This window comes from Cydia strobilella, chromosome 26 (assembly GCF_947568885.1).
Source record: "Cydia strobilella chromosome 26, ilCydStro3.1, whole genome shotgun sequence".
In the NCBI taxonomy this organism is placed as follows: Eukaryota; Metazoa; Arthropoda; class Insecta; order Lepidoptera; family Tortricidae; genus Cydia; species Cydia strobilella.
The window spans coordinates 2,313,307-2,325,808 of record NC_086066.1 but is presented as its reverse complement, the minus strand read 5'-3'; the positions used below and the strand labels follow the sequence as shown (position 1 = coordinate 2,325,808).

Genomic DNA, 12,502 nt, shown 5'->3' with positions numbered 1-12,502 from the left:
GCGCTCAAATATGGCGTCATTAAGCATTGAACTTTTTAAATAGCAGAAGGGTCATTGCAATCCATTTGCGTCATGCAATTAATGTTAGAGATTGCGTACGTGATTAAGCTTACTTCGAATATTAACCGTCTATATAATGAATGCGTATATATCATTGTACTGAGTAGGAAGTGTGGACTTCCTAATTTGGTAGTGTTTTATTTTGTAGTAAAATGCCTCTTGGTGAATGCTGATTTCCTGGTACCTGTACCTATTGATCGGTAGACATTTTGTTTACAATTTTTGTTTGTAAACAAAGATTCTGCTTACCTGTCGCCTGAGAAACATTATTACCACATCACAGAGGTAAATGTAATTTCACTGGAAATATTATAGATCAATATAATCTTTTTCAACTTTTGGATAACGCTTGCTTACTTGTTTGATACACCCACTGTTCATTTCAAAAACTAGCTCTGTTTATGTTTCCCCGTTTCCTACCCCTACCTCCCAGATAATTATAGGCTTTTGGCCAGCCCAGTGCATCACTAAAATAGGCTAAAAAACCGACCAAAAGCGAACGGACTCGCGCACGAAGGGTTCCGTACCATTACGCAAAAAACGCCAAAAAAAATCACGTTAGTTGTATGGGAGCCCCACTTAAATGTTTATTTTATTCTGTTTTTAGTATTTGTTGTTATAGCGGCAACAGAAGTTCATCATCTGTGAAAATTTCAACTGTCTAGCTCTCATGGTTCATGAGATACAGCCTGGTGACAGACGGACAGCGGAGTCTTAGTAATAGGGTACCGTTTTTACCCTTTGGGCACGGAACCCTAAAAACTACATAGCAACATACATTGCAAGTTCAATCAAAGCTAAAAAGGAACTACATCTTCCCGTTACAAAACACTAAATTGAAGTGTCTTTTCAAAAGGCTTATTTCTCTTTGCAAACCATATAAAAATAAGACCCTTTGAAAAGATACTCCTGAATCACTACAGTTGCATCCAATTTAGCCAATTTGTAACCAATTTGAGTCCATAGACCCAGCTATATTTGGAGCATTTGAGCATTTACTCAATCGAGACTGCTATTCTTGTATGATTGCCGGATCTCATGTGACTGTGGGGTCATATGAATGTAAGGCATATTAATTTCTTAGAGGCTAAATCTGAAAATAAAATATATGGGTGTATTGGATTGTAGTTCTCTGTACATAGTGTGTAATCTCTTATTTATCTTCTTTTTTGCCCTGTTAAACCAAAACGACTATCATTTTGGTAGTCGACATCTAGTGTCAATTAGTGGGATTATCAGTACTGCTACTCGACAATAGATATCGCGACGAACGGAAAGTCTAATGCTCAATGATTTTCAGCTAATATTATAACTGGAACTATATTTTATGCTTATAATATTGGTTGTAAATTGTTGAGCAATTCACTTTTCGTCAATCGCGACACAAGTGTGCTCGGTACTACTTACAGGGCTAGCATGTTTTATTTGAAATATTTGTAATTTTTGGGCAGTTGTGAAAAAGTCTGTGACAACCCTACTGTGTTCTTGTGCGGTGTCGGCATTTACGCAAACATCAAAGGCGTCGGTCCACTGTTACTTTTTTTTCTAAAGCACAGAATAAGTAATAGTATTATCATACAGAACGGCCACGCACTGCCCCGCCCGACTCGAATTACCTCGCCCCGCGACAGCAGATTGACGGCCGTTTGCCGGCCGCTCAGTACTGTTTTTAAGCAACTTACACTATGACGCATGACGCGTGTACAAACGTGCCGTTCACACATTTGCATTTCTGCAAGTGATTTTTGATGTATAGCGTGTCCGTGTCCGCCCTGTGGCTAAAGGTAGACATCCACAGGGCCGTATCGCACGCATCGGACGCACGGCCCTGACCTTAATAGTATTGATCTAGGTCCTAGGATATGAAAACAAAGCTTAGTTCTAAATTTCCATAGTCCAGGTTCAATACAAAGTAATTAATTCGAGTAGAAGTAGGGCAAGTCAATAATCAATTCCACGTCTAAACAATAATGAGATTACGATGTCATCTGTCGTTCCTTCCTAATTAATATGTCGTTGGCTTAAACGCTTATAAATCATTTTAATTGCTATGATAAGACAATTACGAGTTGTTTTTTATTTATTTTTAATGTTCAGAGAAAAAAGATTGAGTATATTTGTCTGGAATATTTACGATATGACGATACAAGTGCGGAAAGTGAGAAATTCGCAACGAATGGTGATAAATTCGCAACACGACCGAAGGGATTGTTTTAAATAGACACGAGTTGCGAATTTAGACCCTGTATTTAAAGTTTTTCCTAGTTTACCTACAGTTTATCGGTTAATCCTAACTCTCGTAACGCCTAACCTCGCTGATAAGCTATCAGTTACCGATAAGTATTGGTTCGTTACGCTATACGCACTTTAACGCGTAGGTACGTTATTTGTGGTATTTTCGACTTTCTACTTCCAGTGCCCAGGGCTGGAATCAAACTAGCGTCCTTAGGGATGGCCAGGGGCACCATAAGCCATCAAGAAATTGCATACTAGGAAAAATTCGACCTATATGTCGCCGTAACCCGGGTAACCTGTAACCTGCAGCAGAGGACGCTGGTTCGATTCCAGTCTTCCAGCCCTGGGCACTCGAGGCCTTGGTCACTTTCTTTGTATATGACCTTTATTTCGGTTAATAACATGTATACAAGTACAGTCGCCAATGCCGCCATCAGATATATCAGAGCGGCTAATGTGTTCACAAATATCTGAATGAACAAAGCCTGTATCATCAAGACGTTAAAGTTGTTAAGATATTTTTGAGCATCATGGGCGCTCCTATATATCTGATGGCGACTGTAGATAAACGTAAGATCCCATCCTACTCGTACGAAGGGCCTGAGGGCGTTGACCTTTTATAAATAACCTAATTGCGCAAGATATTCGTTCGTACGGCGGTCATCCGTGGGGACAAGCTCTGTTTCACTTGATTTATTGATATTGTTTTAATGATAGGTAATCAATTCTTTTTATATCACGCTGGTGGCGAACAAGCATACGGCACGGATGGAAAGCGGTAACGCGGAATTTCAAATTGTTACTAAGTCAAGTCGGGTATCGTTTTAAAGAGCTCTTGTACAGCAGGAAATGCCTTTTGTCTAACTGTTCATCCTTGTTTTTATATATCCCATATACTAAAGTAACAGTTCGACTGCCCCAATTTATCCTTCCGTTATTGACCGAGCGAAGCGAAGGTCTCCGTTTCAGGTGGGGCAAAAATGCTTCTGCATATCCGTCTGTTCTCCGCTATAGGTCGCATTGCTCGACCGATTCTCCTGATCATTTGTGAGCAGGTTTAATCGTGAAGATGTAACAGACAGACATCATTTATATTATTTGTAGGGATTTGTAAAATAAAATACCTAGCAACATTTATAGTTGAACGTTAGCACTATTTCGACTATTCGCTCTGCATTAGTTGCAATATGTTTAGGCACTGGCTTTCCGTGCACCAAAACGGGAACAAAAAATAGTGTAATTTATGCTATTTAAATTGTTCAACTTATTTTATTTTATTTTATTATTAAGTACTACTTCTTTTGGCGCTACTACTTTTAAATTCACTCTTGATATGGGTGTACGAATGTATTTTTTGCCTAAAATAAAAATTTATTTATTTTATTTTATTTTATTTATTACTCTGCAATAAACACGATTGCAGAAGCTATCAATTATAAACGCAAATAGCACTGTTAAAGGCTAATTCTGTTCTCAATAACACATAAAATATTTGCTCTGTTTTAGGACTCTTTGCTCTTGCAATTAGGCCTAAAATCGTTTGCAGAACTTCACTTTTATAAACCATTCTGGTTCGGGACTGCATGTTGCTCTCGAAAGCATATCAGTGTGTTTTACATTAGCATACTTATCAATGTTGCTGGTAAGTGGTATCTAACATGTATTGTGTGGTTTTATAGGCGTTGGACTGGGAATATCATTTGGTATTTACCAGTTGTTTGGCGAAGGAAAACATTAAGAGGAAACTAGTGAGGACGTATATAGATAGACTAGCTGTTGCCCGCGACTTCGTACGCGTGGATTTGTATGTTGGTGGTTATATATTATACATGAGCATAATATAGAACATTATGCAGCAAAAGATATCAGTAGGGACGGTTAATCATTTGTTATACAACGCATGAAATTTGTCTTTCACAAACTACGAAGTTTCAAGACCCTAACTGAAAAAAATTGTTTCCGATATAATCCCTCTCGACCCTCTTAGAAGATTTACAAGTCCACTATTTAAAAAAAAAATATTCGCTCCCGAAACTATTAATACAAACTTTCAGTAATCAGTTTTCGTCTATTTTAATATAATGCCCTGTTTACCAAGTTTCAAGTTCCTAGCTTAAAAGAAAATTTGTACCACATATAAACTTACATCCCCTTTTTAACCCCTTTAGGGGTTGAATTTTTAAGAACGGTAAAATCACTTTTCTTGTATTTTAATAATATGCCTTTATACGAAGTTTCAAGTCCCGCATTTAAAAAAAATTATGATACAAACTTTCAACCCCTTTTTCACCACCTTAGGGTATGAATTTTGAAAAACCCCTTCTTAGTGGATACTAACGTTATAAAAACTACCTATTGTAAAAAAAAAAACAGCTCTAGGTCCAACGGTTTGGGCTGGGCGTTGATTTAAGTGAGTCAGTCAGTCAGTCAGTTAGTCAGGACTTTTACGTTTATATACCTATATATAGATATTAAATAATCTTTAGAAAAATATTAACAAATGGAGACTTACATGTCGAATATCGATTACATCGAGAGCACCTCAGCCTTTATTTGCATCCGCTACTATTTCTCCTTCACTTCGCACGATCTTTATTGGTATTTTTTTAAACACTTAGGTTTAAAGCCGTTCCATCGGTTTGCCGCTGTCTTTGTCACATTTCGCAAGAAAGAACGGGAAAGAACATACGCGCCAAGTGTCAATTTTGATCGAATTTTGTCGGTTTTTATTTATTTTAAAAACGTTACTTTACAATATCGAAATTCTAAAGCTATGAAATTACTATTTACGTTAAGATTGTTTTTTCTTCTTTTTTTGTTTATAGTATCACATAATAAATAACCGAGTAAAGTAAGATTAAAAGTCCGAGTGAGCGGTTACTTTGGGAATTAATTGTATCGAGCGAAGTGTCATAATTCGTGTATCGGAAGCTATGTTGTTAAAGATTATATAGTCAAGAACTACATATATTTTTTCCACGTCTACAAATATCAAAGAAAAACATGATCATATAAGGAGATTTTTCGCCTTCTGGCCTTAAGCAGTTTTTACAAAACATAGGATCGCATAATCGTCCACACATGCCCTTTCTAAACTTTGTTACAAATACATTATACATAATTATGGTCAAAAAAGGAGTGTACAGGTTTTTAAAGGGTCGGCAACGCGCATGTAATATCTCTGGTGTTGCAGGCGTCCATAGGCTACGGTGACCGCTTGTTTGCCACCGACGTGGTATAAAAAAAACCATATGGTCCACCGATGGTCGGTTAAAGAGTTGCAGTTTATCTGCTACATAGAATATTCTATAAATAATAATGTTTTCACTTGTTGCGTCAAATGCGCACGTTTTTGGCAAGTGTCCACTTCATTTCACCATCGATTCTAATAAGACCATTGGTCATTCTAAGGCCATTCTAATAAGGTCTCACCTGTGGTGTCAATCGGTACGGTTTCCGCTTTATTTCATAGTTAAATATTTTTAACTATATTTTAGTTATTTTCACCACGCCAGCTGATAAAGGCTTTTAATTGTTCAAAAACTGATGAGAAAGTTGCGTTTTATCCACATGTGGGGTAAAGTAATCAAATGCAAATTTTTAATTGTTTTTTGCTTATGTTGGCTGGTAAAATTGACTTTTAAATGATAAATATTAAATAACATTAATTTTGAATCGATTTGCTTTGATTTTGATTGGTATTTTAATTTTAGAGTAAGTATTTTCCTTGTGTAGGTATGGTGAAAAATCTTGTGTTTCACTCGGTGGCAAAATTTGTTTAACCCTCGTGCCTTGAAACCCTCGTAACAGCCGTAACGCTCAAGATTCCATTTTTCGAAACACTCGCTACGCTCGTGGTTCTATTTTGGAATCTTTCGCTTGCTCGGTTGTCAATATTATAATTATAATAATAAACAACAACTTTGCCCCCTTGTAAAACAATTAACTCTTTTTCTCGAAATGATGTGTTTCACATATTTGTGAACCTACGAATGCTGACTACGTAAATGTATCTTCCTACGTCTCATCCAAATTTAGATCTATCCATGCTCTAATAAAAACGAAAACACTCCTTTCTCACTGCCGGCTAAAAAATAAACTGCCTATGTTTACAGTCCATGTGTTTATTAAGTACTTTAATTATAATTACCATATCTAAATATTGAAAGTCGTCGCGTTAAGGTGCATCCACGCCGCAGTTGACTGCGCAACGTGTAAACATTCGGTAGTTTAAGTACAGTCGAACGCAAAAATATCGATCCAGACAAATAGCTCAAAAATATGTGAACACGACTTTATTGTCTAAGGTGTAAGAGCGTACACATATTTTTGAAACTGGGAATGTATATATATATGTATGCCCTTGACTGTACATAGATACTTTGATGCACCTTTATGTAGATACTGAGAGACAAGCACAGCCTTAACATTAAAGGTATTAGGAACTTGTAATTCGGAATATGTATAATTAACCGAGCGAAAGCGGAGGTCTCCGTTTCAGCTTGGGCAAAAACTCTTCCGTATGACCGGACGTTCTCCTCTGCAGGCCGTAGGTTCGGTAATTTTAAATATGTAGATTTATTTTATCAATGTAGCTTTTGGAAATTTATCAAAATGGCGGAGCCATGGGGAATCGCGAGGTTTACAGCTCATAGCTCACTAGTATATCTATTTGTACTGCCTACTTCGAATGTTGTAGAAAGGATTTTTGAAAATTTTAAGACGCGGGCGAAGTCTCTAGTCTCGCTATATCTATGCAACTGTTTTTGTGCCTGTACAAAAACTACAAAACATATTTTGTTTACCTATATTTCGTGGATTTGGTAACTTATCTTTTAATTTACATAAAGAAGGTCAAACTGCTACTGCATCTTGTAAACAAAGATGGCGGCGAGCGATGAACTTGAACCGCAACTTTACATTTACAGTTCAACTTGACGCTGAAGTCTAATATTTGCACGCAAACTGTTAGTCCGCGATTTAGCCACCGGTAAAGATAACTTTGTTGTTAAGTTAGAGAGGCAATTTTATATTTACAGTTAAACTTTAGCTGAAGCCAAGGATTTGAAAGCAAAAGTGTTTTAAGCATCCGGTGAATATAAGTTGGTATTGATAAGCGCGGGAAACGACGTTCGATTTTCGAATTTATTTAAACGGTGCTGCATGATAGGATGCACTTATTGCATGCTATAATGAAGCTATTTAACTATGTAGGCATGCATATAAGGAATCTTTGGAATTTTACAGCACATCTCCGTCTGATTTTGTAGGCAGTGAGGTGCTGGTGTTGCATAGGTTTGCATAGATTTCTTAATCATATAATGTGGATCCTCCATTTTATAAATCAAATAAATGTGGCTTTCTATAAGAGAAGGTTCCTCATGCTTCATCTGCAATAAGGGTGTTTCTATCAGGATTTCTGTTGGAATTTCAGACGGAAACGCCTTATTGCACTTGAAGCATAAGGACCCTTCTGTAATGGAAAGCCACAAATATTTTAATAAAGTTTTATAGTTGTGAAATTAGTTGCAGTAATTACCTTATTTTTCTGATTTTCTGTATATATATAACCTATATTGTGTCTAGACTTGGTCGCTACTGAAGGTTATCTTTTGCGATGTCTGACTGCATATATAAAGAAATATACGAATAGGTACTTATATTTATTTCATTGAAGCCACATGAAGAATGAGGCTATCTACCTACCTATATATTATTTCACATTCGGTACCAGGCGACCGATCGATCGGCCAGGGCTTCCAAGGTCGAAAACCTAGACGTCTCGTCTCGTGTAAGGTTGGTGACCCTGCGTGTTTTGAAAATTCTTCCCCAGCTTCTGCGTTTGATGGTCGCCTGGTACTTCAGACTGAATGGTGCCTGTGAAATTAGCACTAAAAATGGACTAGACGGTCTAGATTTTTTGGTAGGTTTATAGGAAGATTAGTTCCCTTATTTTGCCTATTTTTTTTTAATAAATCGCAAAAATGTTTTTATTTTTAATATTTTATAATATAGGATACATAACCTTAAATCGTGTCCTGGTATAAATATAGGTTTTCCCTAGAAGGAAAAAATTACAACAATAATGTACTGTGTGTAGGTGTAGGCATAAAAGTAGCGAAAAACTTATGATGCGAATACTTAATTCACCAAACAAAAACCTTGACGTAACAGGTAGGTAACTAACTAGGTACAGGTATAAGTATAATATTTAAGTTATGTATACTTGCAGTCCGATACTGTTTGTAAAACTGCTTACTTTGTATGAACATTTTCATTGCTTGTCTCCATGAGGTTTGTCCGTGTATATTGTATTATGTATACTGTATATTTCTAAAACAGCATCCTTTTTGGAAACACTCGACTACCTACGGTTATTCTCAAAAAAATATGTCTGCGATCTAATTTCCGCGACCCATACAAAATGTATGAAAGGAGTCATGGCAATTAGGCGCAATAGCAGACATATTCTCAGAGAATGACCCTCTAAAGCAGCGGTTCTCTAAGGCCTACTGTCCACGGAAGCGTAGCTGCATAGACGCGTACTCGTCATTGTACGCTTGCTTGCAGCCTACATACAAAACCGCACAACTCTGTCGACGGAGCGGCAACGTCACGTCACCGACGCTGCATGCAAGCTTCACGCCGCTGGGCGTACTGCATGTCATACGCCGGGCTACATCGCAAGGAATAGCACGTTGAGTTTTTGTAAATAACGTCTTCATCGTTGGACGACATTCTCACGAATGAAAGGAAATGTAGGCTACGATACGCTTACGCTACGCTTCGTGGACAACGTCTGTACGCCGGGATGCATGGCAGCTGCACTGCGTATTCATGCAGCGTCCATGCAGCTACGCGTCGTGGACAGTAGGCCTAACTTTTTTGGCGACGGAACCCTTTTGGAAAGCGAGATATTTGACGGAGCCCCAAGTAAAATAAAAATCGTTCGTCACTATTTAACTGTGGATCCGAGATATAGAATTTGTTTATTATTGATTTGTTTTCTCTTTTTCTCGCGGAGCCCCAGAGGCTTTGCGGAGCCCTATAAATGCCGGCTAAGTAGGAGCAACGAATCTATCAAATGTCGCAATGAATCGCAAATCGCATGCACGCACGGAATCGCACGTTTGAAGAGGCCTTAAGAATGCAAGAAATATACCAACTCGTGATTGCAGCTAATATTAATGTTATCTCGTAAATAAATTAATAAAGATTCTTATATTAAAAATAAGTGATGCATCATAGCATTCACATGCAGCATAACATAAACAAGGCGAACTTTACGATAACATGTTTTGCACAGTGCCGTGTTGTTTTGGTGCGTTGAGTTGAGACGCAAATAATGTCATGACATTGACATTGGGACTAGGGTTTCCCAGACCTACTTATATTAAATATTTGTACAATATTTTTTGGGTTGGCTAGTCTGGCTACTTTGTATTTATATCCCAGATCCTCAAACGACAGTTTAATTACTGTTTTGCAAATTTGTAATTGCGCCGCGCTAAGTATTTTATTTTTAATAATGTTGGACATTGTAAAATTAAGTCTAGATAAGATTAACAATACATTTTTTTTTTCATATATGATATGCTATTAAAATGTCAATACATAACATAGGAGTGCGCGCATATACGACAAAAAAATATGTAATACAGCGCGATTCTAAAATCGTGTCGCAGAAATTGAAATCTTAGTACGCGCTTGGCCTAATATGACCAGCCTTATTTAGAGTATTTATTTGGTGAGCGGATGATAAGGGTTTTTTAAGGGTATTTGGGCTACCGATTACTCAAATGTGGTAGCTTTATATAAGGGTTTTTAAAAGCAAAACAAAGGGTTTCGTCTGGCAAAGGGTATGGTGAGTTAAGCCTTATGCAATACCCTTATAAAACCCCGATAAGGGATAGCGGGCCGGTCCCTGTTTGTGATGTCGGTGCATTTGTTAAAGATTATCTTCCATCGAGAATTAAACCTGATCAACTTGAAATTGATAAACAAGAGCATGATGTGGGCCGAACGGTAGGCGTGTAAAGGTCGCCGTGTCTTGCGTTGTTGCGTGTCACCGACTCAATAGGGAATATTACGCGAAACTCTGCGTAGGGGGCGCCGCTACCATAATCTGAGGGTCTACTCGTATCGGGAAACAAGAAAATCGAAATTTCGTTATCTAACATCTCTGACACTCTTGCATATTCGCGTTTCCCGGTAGGTCCTCTGTAAACAAACCGCCTTGATGCATCAATGTCTTATTTTATTATCTCTGAAAACTTGTCAAAAACCTATGTATAAGCACAGATTAATAAATAGTTACTACGTAACAGATACATCATTCCGATACAAAAGCGAAAATACCTACGCTATAATAGCCTACAAAATCTTAATAATAATACCTGCTGCTCAGGACGAGAAGAAATGTACCATAAGTACGCGCACAAAGAGTCGAGACTGCCTTGCTCGCCGTGCGAGCCACGTGCCAACGCGTCATCGTAAGAATGCGCTAGGGTTGTATTGTTACTTATGTTATTATTGTAATAAAACGAATGTTGCGAATCAACCATATTTTATATTAGTCAATCAAATATTTAAAAACAACACTTATAATACCTGACTCAAAAAACTCCTTAATTTACGATTTATCTACTTATGTTCAAAGTAATAAATAGTGAAAAAATCATAAAGATAGATTTAAAATACTACTCATCTTTCTTCGTCTCTCGGAAATGAAAAAACCGGCCAAGTGCGAGTCGGACTCGCCCACCGAGGGTTCCGTACTTTTTAGTATTTGTTGTTATAGCGGCAACAGAAATACATCATCTGTGAAAATTTCAACTGTCTATAGCTATCACGGTTCATGAGATACAGCCTGGTGACAGACGGACAGCGGAGTCTTAGTAATAGGGTCCCGTTTTTACCCTTTGGGTACGGAACCCTAAAAAAACGACAAATTTTCTTTTGTTTTTTGACTTTTACACCCATCTACTGCACAATAATTACGTGGTTTCGGCATTTCGAAGCGTAAGCGCGGGAAACGTGCGGTGCGAGCGCTCAGGCGGGCGTTCGGCGGCCCTCTGTCGATTATATCGTCGACGATACGCCGAGCGGTAGGCATATAGCACGTGGCCTTGAGCGAGTGAAGGAAGCCTGGTATAAGTTACTCTATGGTTTACTAAAAAGGCTTGTGCTGCACTCTGCTGGCAGAACATTGCAGTAATATACCCTATAGGCATTTCATTCGTGGCAGTTCTTATAGAAATCATTGTATTATTTACATACAGTTGCCGTCAGATATATCGTGAGCGGCCGAGGTGCTCAAAAATATCTGAACACACACTATAGCGCCTTAACAATACAGGCGTGTTCAGATATAAGTGAGCACCTCGGCCGCTCCGATATATCTGATGGCGACTGTGCATTTAAATAGCTATCTTCTAAAGCGGGATAGTTTAGAAAGTGTATGTAGTGCTATGTAGGGCGGACACGCTATACATCAAAAATCACTTGCGTTTCTATGTGTGAACGGCACGTCTGTACACGCGTCATGCTTCATAGTGTGAGTAAGTTGCTTAAAAATAGTACTGAGCGGCCGGCAAACGGCCGTCAATCTGCTGTCGCGGGGCGAGGTAATTCGAGTCGGGGCGGGGCGGTGCGTGGCCGTTCTGTATGATAATACTATTACTTATTCTGTGGCTATATAGTGGTTCTGGGGTCCTAGTCATGGTGACAATAGAGCAGAGAAACGAAACAAGACGCTATCTGTATCTATCGCACGAATATGGAAGTGTGATAGGGAGACAATTAGCTTTTCGTTTTCTGCAAACGATTGTCATCTATGGCTTAGGCCCCCAAAAGTACTGTATAATTTGATATTGACACTTGTTCGCGACAGTAACGCTTACCAAGGCATCTCTCATTACTCAGACAAAATCTTTGCACCTTAACACATTGAGTACCGGGAACCCGCTCGGCGAGCGCTCTGTTCGTAGTCGCTTTCCTATAAAAAGCGGGAAAACGATAGAATCTGCTACGTGTGTCTCTTCTCTTCTTCATTTCCTGTTACCCCCTGCTGGGGTGTAGGGCTCGAATCTTGTTTTTCTATTGATTTCGGTCTTGAGCAGCTTGGGTAACCTCCTCCCACCCCATCCCCAATACACCCAGCTCTTGCTCCACAGAACGACGCCAAGTAGATTTAGGGCCGTGTGTA

The 12,502-nt window shown here is 38.5% G+C and overlaps 1 protein-coding gene across 1 annotated transcript in view; it reads left to right on the top strand.

Moving 5' to 3' along the window:
• Nucleotides 1-12,502, top strand: part of LOC134753199 (BCL2/adenovirus E1B 19 kDa protein-interacting protein 3) — a 62,651-nt gene that overhangs the window by 409 nt on the left and 49,740 nt on the right. The gene's annotated exons all lie outside the window — the stretch shown is intronic.